At 32.7% G+C, this 8,614-nt stretch overlaps 1 pseudogene; it reads left to right on the top strand.

Annotated features, from left to right (window-relative positions):
* The first annotated feature begins 7,314 nt into the window (after window positions 1–7,314).
* On the top strand, window positions 7,315–8,611 carry LOC134250745 (uncharacterized; annotated as a pseudogene).
* Window positions 8,612–8,614: the final 3 nt, after the last annotated feature.

The raw sequence follows: 8,614 nt of genomic DNA, 5'->3' as shown, positions 1-8,614 counted from the left end.
GGCGGGGGGGGGGAGCAACTACGTGCCTGTTAGCTGGAAAACAACTTCATCAGAAATTTGCATTTCTATGTTACGTTATTGTAATTTTTTCTTAAAATCTTACATGTATAATCTACGGGATACATCTTATTTATGTCTTAAAAATGGATAATTTACAAAATTACACGTATTTACGCGAAATACGCTAGGAAATTATTGTATCAATTTCGTGTTTCTGCTATCAATTCTCTGATCTAAAACAAGATGTGTATTTTACTCGGTAATATACATGTACATATGCTTAGATCCTACATATGTACACTAAAACTTTGATTAAATGCAGCTATACGACTTCTGTAACACGAATTCAGATCGATGCTATTTTAATTAGTCTTTCTTCGTTACATGAGCACTTGAGATTAAATTATTCATTTAGAATTCCATTCTAAGTTTGTATACTATATACAGTAAATCAATAATTTTACAAATGACAAATTCTGGAAACACGGTTAATTCAAATGAAATGGGTCACCAAATGTGTTCTTTTAAGTAAAAGTTCTATGCCATGACATACAATCGAGCAAAAAACGCAGTTTCTTGATATCGGTCGTGGAAGACGAACTACTGCTGTTTATGCAAGAATTTCAGAGGTAAAACTGTAAATGAACATGTCATCAGTGTCCAAAAAATTCCTAGAGATTATGGCTGCAGCAGGCTAGATTAATTCGTAAAAACTGTATATAACTAAACTTGAAATTCTGATATTTGTTCTGCACATTTTGTAAATAATGACGATCCGTGCTGCAGAACATCCACTACCCAAAATTATCTTTTTTTTTTTTTAAATAGGCCGAATATGTATCAGCATTTTATCAGTAATTAGTTTCGGGATTTTTTGTAAGGGGGGGGGGGGGGCTCACACAGCGCCTTATTATACTATTATAAAGATTAATACAAATCCAGAAGGAGACTATGTGTGGGCAATTTAAAAAAAATACGAATCAGCTAAGATTCTTTTTTTTATACAACCCTGTATAATATAACAATAACATTTTTCCATATGACAGATGCATTACACCATGAACATGTTTACATCATTAAACACAGTAAAAGAGTTCCTTTCAGGGGAAATAACTCACCTTTTGAAAATGGGGAATAGAGAGGAAAATAACGAGTACAGTTTTGATAATTGTTCTTTACTTTAATTTATATCTGTATAATTAAAGGTTATCAATACTCTGTTACAGGTGACAGTTTGACTTATAACAGTGGATCTAGATTTACTACTAAAGACCAGAAGAACGACGGGTATAGTGGTGTTAACTGTGGGACATTATTTCACGGAGCCTGGTGGTACAGATCCTGTACCCTATCAAACCTTAACGGAGAGTTCGGACAGTCTGTGTGTCTGGTGGTAAATACACGACGTGGTATTACTGGAAAGGAAATGAAGCATTAAAACAGACTGTGATGATGATCAGACACAGGAACTAGAATTAGATAATGTATTATGAAATATATGATTACATTATCATTTTTTATAATGATAATAATTGAAACAGTATAAGCAACGTTTGAGTATTTACTTATCTAACAAAATGATGAAGATTGGTGCAATGGACAGCTACAATCTTCTACAAGCTACAAGTTTCTTTGAATGAAATTTAGTAAAATTATCATTTCTTCTTTTTTGAGTAATTATTACTAAATATTGAACATATAAGCAGGTTTATTAAATAAAATGTTTATAAAAACACCAAATAATATAAACCATTAGGCATATATCTACGTACAAGCTTCATTTAAATGCATATATTACAAAGTAATCAAAATTTTCAGTATCTCTACACATTTCCACGAAATGATAAAATGTTAATGTATACAATTAATACACATGTTAATTCTGTAGACCTTGTACGACAAATTAAGATTTAATTTATAAAGCATGTCAACGGACTAGGTTTTTGAGGAAAATGATATGGCAGAGCCCCTAGTTGGAAATACCCAACATGGCTTTACTATCACAGTAAAAAAAGTTATAGCTCTACACAATGCCATGATGTTATTGGACACAAGATCAAGACTCCTGGGGCTCGATTCTCAAAAATGCTAACGGTGGTAAGCTTATTAGTACGGACAAATCAGTAACTAGACCCGAGAATTGAACTATGTTGCGCTTCACAAAATTTCGGAGACTTAGTCAAGACCAAACTTCAGCTGAAATATACGTCCTTAACACGTCGAGAAGAAGAAGTAAGTTTTTATCCTGTACACAACTTTGTTAAAGTGGCAGGTGTTTTTAAACACCAAAGTTTAAAGCTGAGAATAACAATTGTAGAGGGATACGATATAAAACCTATTCATATACATTAATGATATACAAAACAAAATCATGAAATATACAATTATATGACGTAGATAAATTATAGAAAAAGCAGTGAAGTTCAGCAAGGATCAGCCTTTTTCCGTAAAAAAGTGGGAGAAATTAGAAACTAGAAAACTAAGAATTTTGAAATATGAAATTGGATAAGAATTTAAGAAGTGTCCAAAATAAAAAAAAAAAACAACAACAGGCATGTTTAGATTGGGGAGTGGTTTGCAATCCTCTTCTTTTTCAGTCATAGTGTTTTCTGTTAAAAATTTAAATTGTAATTTAGACTGACCTGCACTTTCATTATTTCTCTTTTTTTTTTTACTGTCAAAGTTTGATGAATATTTTGGTTACTAAATCACCTCATCTCTTCGATTCTCACATTTTTAAAAAAATGAAGTTTTTAAGATAACAATTTTTCTATCAATTACCTTTGAAAGAAAGTATCTGAAGATTTTGTTTCCAGATTTATTTTCATCAAATTTTAATACATGGAATAATGACAGGACGGTAAAGTAGAGGGTGATTTTATTCAGAAATGTAGCTTGAAATGTACGTTACTCTTTCTTCAATGTCCAAAAAGATATGTAAAAAAAATGTAGTCATTAAAATCACAATTGGAATTTCTCATCTTAACACCAGCACATCCTACCAACTCTGTCAGCAACATATTTTCTCGGCATACAAACGTGCGTTTGATTTTTTCTTTCAAAAAATAAAGGTTACTTTTTGATCCAGATGTATAAAAACATTTTTTAAATATATGCTTTAAATTCTTCTCTCTGTTTTGTTTAGAGCGATCAGTTTGGAATCTTGTCATTTTCTATAGATACTGGAACTTAACATGTACATGTAGTAAAATTCTATTTTATAGTTACTGTCTTTTTTAACATATATCCATGCCGATTTAGAAAACTACGTAAATGTAACGTACATTTCAAGATATATTTCTGTTTAATAAAAAGCTTAAAATTCATCTAAAAATTTATCGTTTTGTTTCAGTTTATTCCAAAAAAGATTCTCTATGTAATCACATTGTGTTATATGTCACAATCACCACTATAAAGACACGATTGCCTCAGAATATGAGTAGGTAACGTATATTTCAAGCTCGTAATAATATGTAAATTAGTAATAAGAAAATATTGAAAAAAAGCAATTATTGACATAAAAATCATTTCAATGAAGTGTTTTAACGCAGTAATATAAGAAATCATAATGTAACAAACGAGGTTATTTGTCATCAACTACATGAATGTCAAGTCACTTCGGTAACGATTATTTCACATATTATTGGGGAGTCCCCTCCACCTCAGTTCATTACCATTCTTTTGTGCTGTTTCGCTGAAATTGACACTGTAGCCTAGTTACTTCTACCAGTGTGCAAGGGTACAGACAAAAAAAAAAGAGTCAGACGTGTTTTGCTATGATCTAACAAATGCTCGTGTTTGGCCATTGAAACTTAACGTAAATCTATTCCAAATATATCCATCGACAGTCTTGTTAACAATTTCATTTAGTATGTTGCAACATCGTTTGTCAAAACACAAACATACGTGTTTTTCAGCAGATCTGGAAAAATATAACCCAAAATGCAATGATTCAAACAAAACTGAGTATTGTGCGCCTTTCAGTATTTGAAATGTACGTGACCATCTTGTGTTCTGGGTTTATTTGTTTTGTTTCTTCTTTTTTTTTTTCTTTTTTTTTTTACCAATTATAAGCCTATGCATACCTTGTTTTAAATTATCAACAACAATTAAATTAATATTGACGAAAAGTCGCATATTAAAAGTAAAACTGCAAAAAGGTTCCCAAAGATGAATTTAAGACACTTAGAAATAAATTTTCTAGCATGTGGTAACAGTCTACCACATTTACGAGGATTAGGGGTGCATTTAGATGGATTTATGTGGTCAGTTGTCAAATGGATTGTAACGATAATTTTGTTTCGCTCGTGTAAACGCAATTCATTGACTAAATTAAAAAGAATGTCAGTTAGAAATACGCAAAATGTACGTTACCATACGTAACGTACATTTCAAATATAAAAATCAATTCTCTTCCACAAGCGTACGTTAGACACGCAATATATTGATACTATTTGAACTTGCATATCATAAGAAATGCATCATACAGGTTTCGTATTCAGAAATATATACCAGGTATCAAAATTATATTACATATAATTGACCTTAATATATTTTTTTCCTCAGCAGAAACGTTTCTTTTCATTAATTTTGGGATTTAGCCGACCTCCAACCTTTGAAACTTTCCTTTGTGTACACATTCGAGTGTGTGAAAGTATGAGAATACATGAAAATTCGTGCGAAATTCACTTCATTCGAATTTCATGGTAACGTACATTTCAGTCACGTACATTTCAAATGATCACTTTTCATGTAAAAAATAATTTTTAATTGTGTTAAGCAAAACGTCTTTGCCAGTTTACAGGATACAAGGGGTTGCTTATTCAGAGTCGTCTCATATTTCCTACTTAATATATATTCTTAATTGAAAAATATAGGTAACGTACATTTCTTTCTTATCTCTACGATTGAAAATGTATTTCATTCCGTAAACATATTTATAAAAGTTGCTCAAATTGTTCAATTTCATGTTACACTATCTAAGTAGGAGTAATTAATCCTTTGAAATTTAAAATTTAGCCCATCAATAAATAAAGGAGAACAAAACTATCAGGTGTATAATCTTTGTGTTTGCTTGTAATGTGGTTGAAATAGAATTAAGCGACAGGGACATTGCACAATAAAAATTATTTATTATCACAAAGAAAATGTATTTATTGTTATGAAAAGAAGTATATATCATACAAGGTTTAACTTATCAGAAAATTTTGACTTGAGAATCAGAACTATATATTACACAGAGGGGATTCAGCATAATATTTGCCTCGGCGACAGTAACGTACATTTCAAATAGGCTACTATATTTGAATTTGGAACTCCTTAAATACACTTTCAGATCGATAATTATATGAATTCTTATTCATTGTTATATGATTATTTATAATGTTGATTTAAAAATTACATCAGTGGTATTTCTTCTAAATGAAAATGAGGCGACATTATTTGAGCCCTTATATTGAGAATGCGTGTAGGGTAAAGATTAAATACTAGTAGATAAAAACTCACTCGCTACTACGTGCATATGCATAGTAATAAATACTTGTACATGAAACACTGATTAGTATGCACATGATGAAGGTAGACAAAATATCTTTTTTAAGAGATTACAGTAAAGCGTTGAATGATATTTAAATCTTAATATCAGTGAAGTATTTGAAAATGCCCTGAAACACTCAAATATTCTTATCCGATGTGATATAGATTTAGTGTTAATAAACCAAATCTTTCTCAAAATCACACTTACGCTGAACATAGTTGCAAACCACGACCAAAATCTACGATCCTATCTATTAGTATTCTGGCCGTGGTTGCACGTGATAAAACAGCCACGGGAGAGCTACGAGCCGACTCTGGACCGTGGCTGAAACGATGCCCGCTTAAAGCGTCCTATAAATCCAATAAAATGTGACGTCCAACGCTTATGATCTCCATATTTCCTTGGTCAGTATACCTTTTTAGAAAAAGAAATGTAAGAAACACAGTTTACAATAGCCTTTAAAGCCCTCTTGATTAAACACAAGAATATAAAAGAAGGACATTGATAATGATGATTGTTTTGCAAAAACTGTTCACACTATTGTCTTAATCACTTTCGTGCAAAATATATAATTTTTAAAAATCCAGTGAAAGTCTCAAGTGCATAATATTAATTAATTTCTTCAAAATACAGAGGATTTGTAAAAATAAAACCTCTCCGGATAATATGCAAAAAGATTATTTTAATCCCTGTTCTGTAAATTAGCATACAAAAGGAATTAACTCTGTGCAATGAATTCTGGCGTCCCAGAATGATAAATTGAATCTGACAACAATCTACAGAATCAATTTTCGAGCGTGCGAAGCGCTAATTCTCAAATTAATTTAATTTACGCGTCGTAATATGTAATATAATTAATCATTTAGCAGAAACTTTATCAGACAAACGTGGGTTAACATGTCTCCTCCAGCAGAACGTTGTCTGTCCGTCTGTCTGTCTATCTGTTGGTCATAAAATCGAAACAATATGCACGTTAAAAAACTATAACATGCAATTTCTCATGATCGACGGATGCGTCTGACAGTCATGATTTCGACTAAAGATCATGGTTTAAAAAATTCACAAATGTGTTTGGCTGTCATTGGACATCGAAGTTCTGAAATAGAGTCACAGCCTGTGATCTAATAGTTGGAAGCCTAGACGAGAGTATATATATTGATGATGTTTAAAGGTCTTGAATTCTGTCGCCATTGGGGCAGTAAGATTGCTTGGGTAATTGCTCATTTATAAGAATGAGACTAAGTCTGAATAACACTTGGCATAATTTGCTGATGTTGTGAGGTGTGCCATGACCTTGACTCAAGTCCATGATCTAGAGGTCAAGGTTATGCACTGATAGAGAAATATGTATTGGGTTTCATACGAGAAAAGGGGGTTATTCGTTTGTATTTTTCACTCATGCTTCATTTCAGCGATATAATTTACATTTTTGGTTATTAATTTGAATCCTCAAGTTATTCATTAAAAGAAATATTTATTTCATTTGTCTCACAAAAGAATCTTAATCAGGAGATCCATCATAAACATTTATACGTGTTGCAATAAACGTTAATGTAGTAGCAATTGTTTCCAGGATAAAGGAACTGTATTGACCTTATGATTATAAGAAAATACGAACCATGGAAAGTTTTCATTTCACAACAATAGCATTAAACACGAACAATCTAGATTCACAAAAGGACATAACATGATGCAAAAATCTTAGAGCTTCCTTATGCCAAAGTTGGGTCTATTTACAATTGAACGTAAAATCATTGATATTCTCACTCATTAAAAAGATGACAATACCAAGCCATATTTCCTCCGGGAGTGTTCATATCAAGATTATCAGGGAAAAAATGAGAAAAGAGGAAAGCACTGAGGAGGCGAGCGACTGCATGCATAGTTCCGGCATTTGCAAAGTTAATTCAGTGCAAGACTACCCGAGCTTACTTTTCACAGGGAGTTGAGCGAAATGCACCGAGAATTCTTTGACAAACAAGTGATTATCTATAATGTAGATGAAGTTCATTATGTTGCGGTGCCTTACTGAAAATGATGATAAGCAGTTGTTTATTAATCAAGTATTCATATTGATTAATATTTCTGTTTTTTTCTGATACACTTAAAAACACTTTAATTTTCCACCAGACTGTTCCTTTTTTTTCCTTGTTTCTCACGGGAAATGTTTCATATTTGTAGTGATTTAAGGCCAATTTGAAAACTAAGAGACAACAGAATTGAAAATAATATTGATTTTTACCCATACATGAAGGGCTGTATAGAACTGTTATTGGTGTACTGGACGGATACCTTTGAGTTAATTTCCTTTTCTTCTTTTAACAAATTTATTTTGACCTTAACTAATAAAGTTCTAAGATTTTGTTTCCCTTGTTTCAGAAGAACCAGAACTATATGAATTGGTTTTGTCCGAAGACTAGGAGGCAGCGTCCGTGGAATCGTACAATAAACTCTTTTCATGGTTAATCCAAATGTCGGAGACAGATGACGAAACTGCGGACAAATCACCAAAATATAAACCGGGGGACAATAGGAAAAATCAGAGCTGGCGGCAACTTTTAAATCAGAATTCTGGGTCTTTCGACTCTCATTGCAGTTCGGAACATCCCTACTGGGGTGGAATGTTCATATCGTCTGCTTCTGAGGAAATACCTGAAGAAGATGACAGCGACATGCCTTCAAAGCAAAGTAGTTTCGATATCGACTCGTATCCGGACCGCCCGCCCAGGGACTACCAGGAAACCACGTTACGAGTTCCGGTCCGCCGGGGAACTCTGGTCAAACAAAAATCAGTTTGTGACTCGCAATACAGCGAAAGTGACTATGCCGAAACTCGATTTGATGTTCCTCAGATTCAAATTGAAGAAAGCGACAACGTTAATGTTGCTCCCAAAACGAGGGAACTAAATTTACTTCGAGCAAGGCTTCAAGATATTCAGAACAAGAAATCTAGACAGAGGAATGATTTGATCAAACAGAAATCTGAATCTTGTGTGGATCGAATCTACCGCCATGACCAAACATTTCTAAAAAGACGCAGAAAAGCAGCAGCTTCCTGTGACAATATTAACAAACGAG

The sequence above is a fragment of the Saccostrea cucullata genome, unplaced genomic scaffold (genome assembly GCF_032062105.1).
Source record: "Saccostrea cucullata isolate Sc308-1 unplaced genomic scaffold, CSIRO_AGI_Scuc_v1 ctg23764, whole genome shotgun sequence".
Classification (NCBI taxonomy): domain Eukaryota; kingdom Metazoa; phylum Mollusca; class Bivalvia; order Ostreida; family Ostreidae; genus Saccostrea; species Saccostrea cuccullata.
This window is presented reverse-complemented; position numbering and strand designations above follow the sequence as displayed.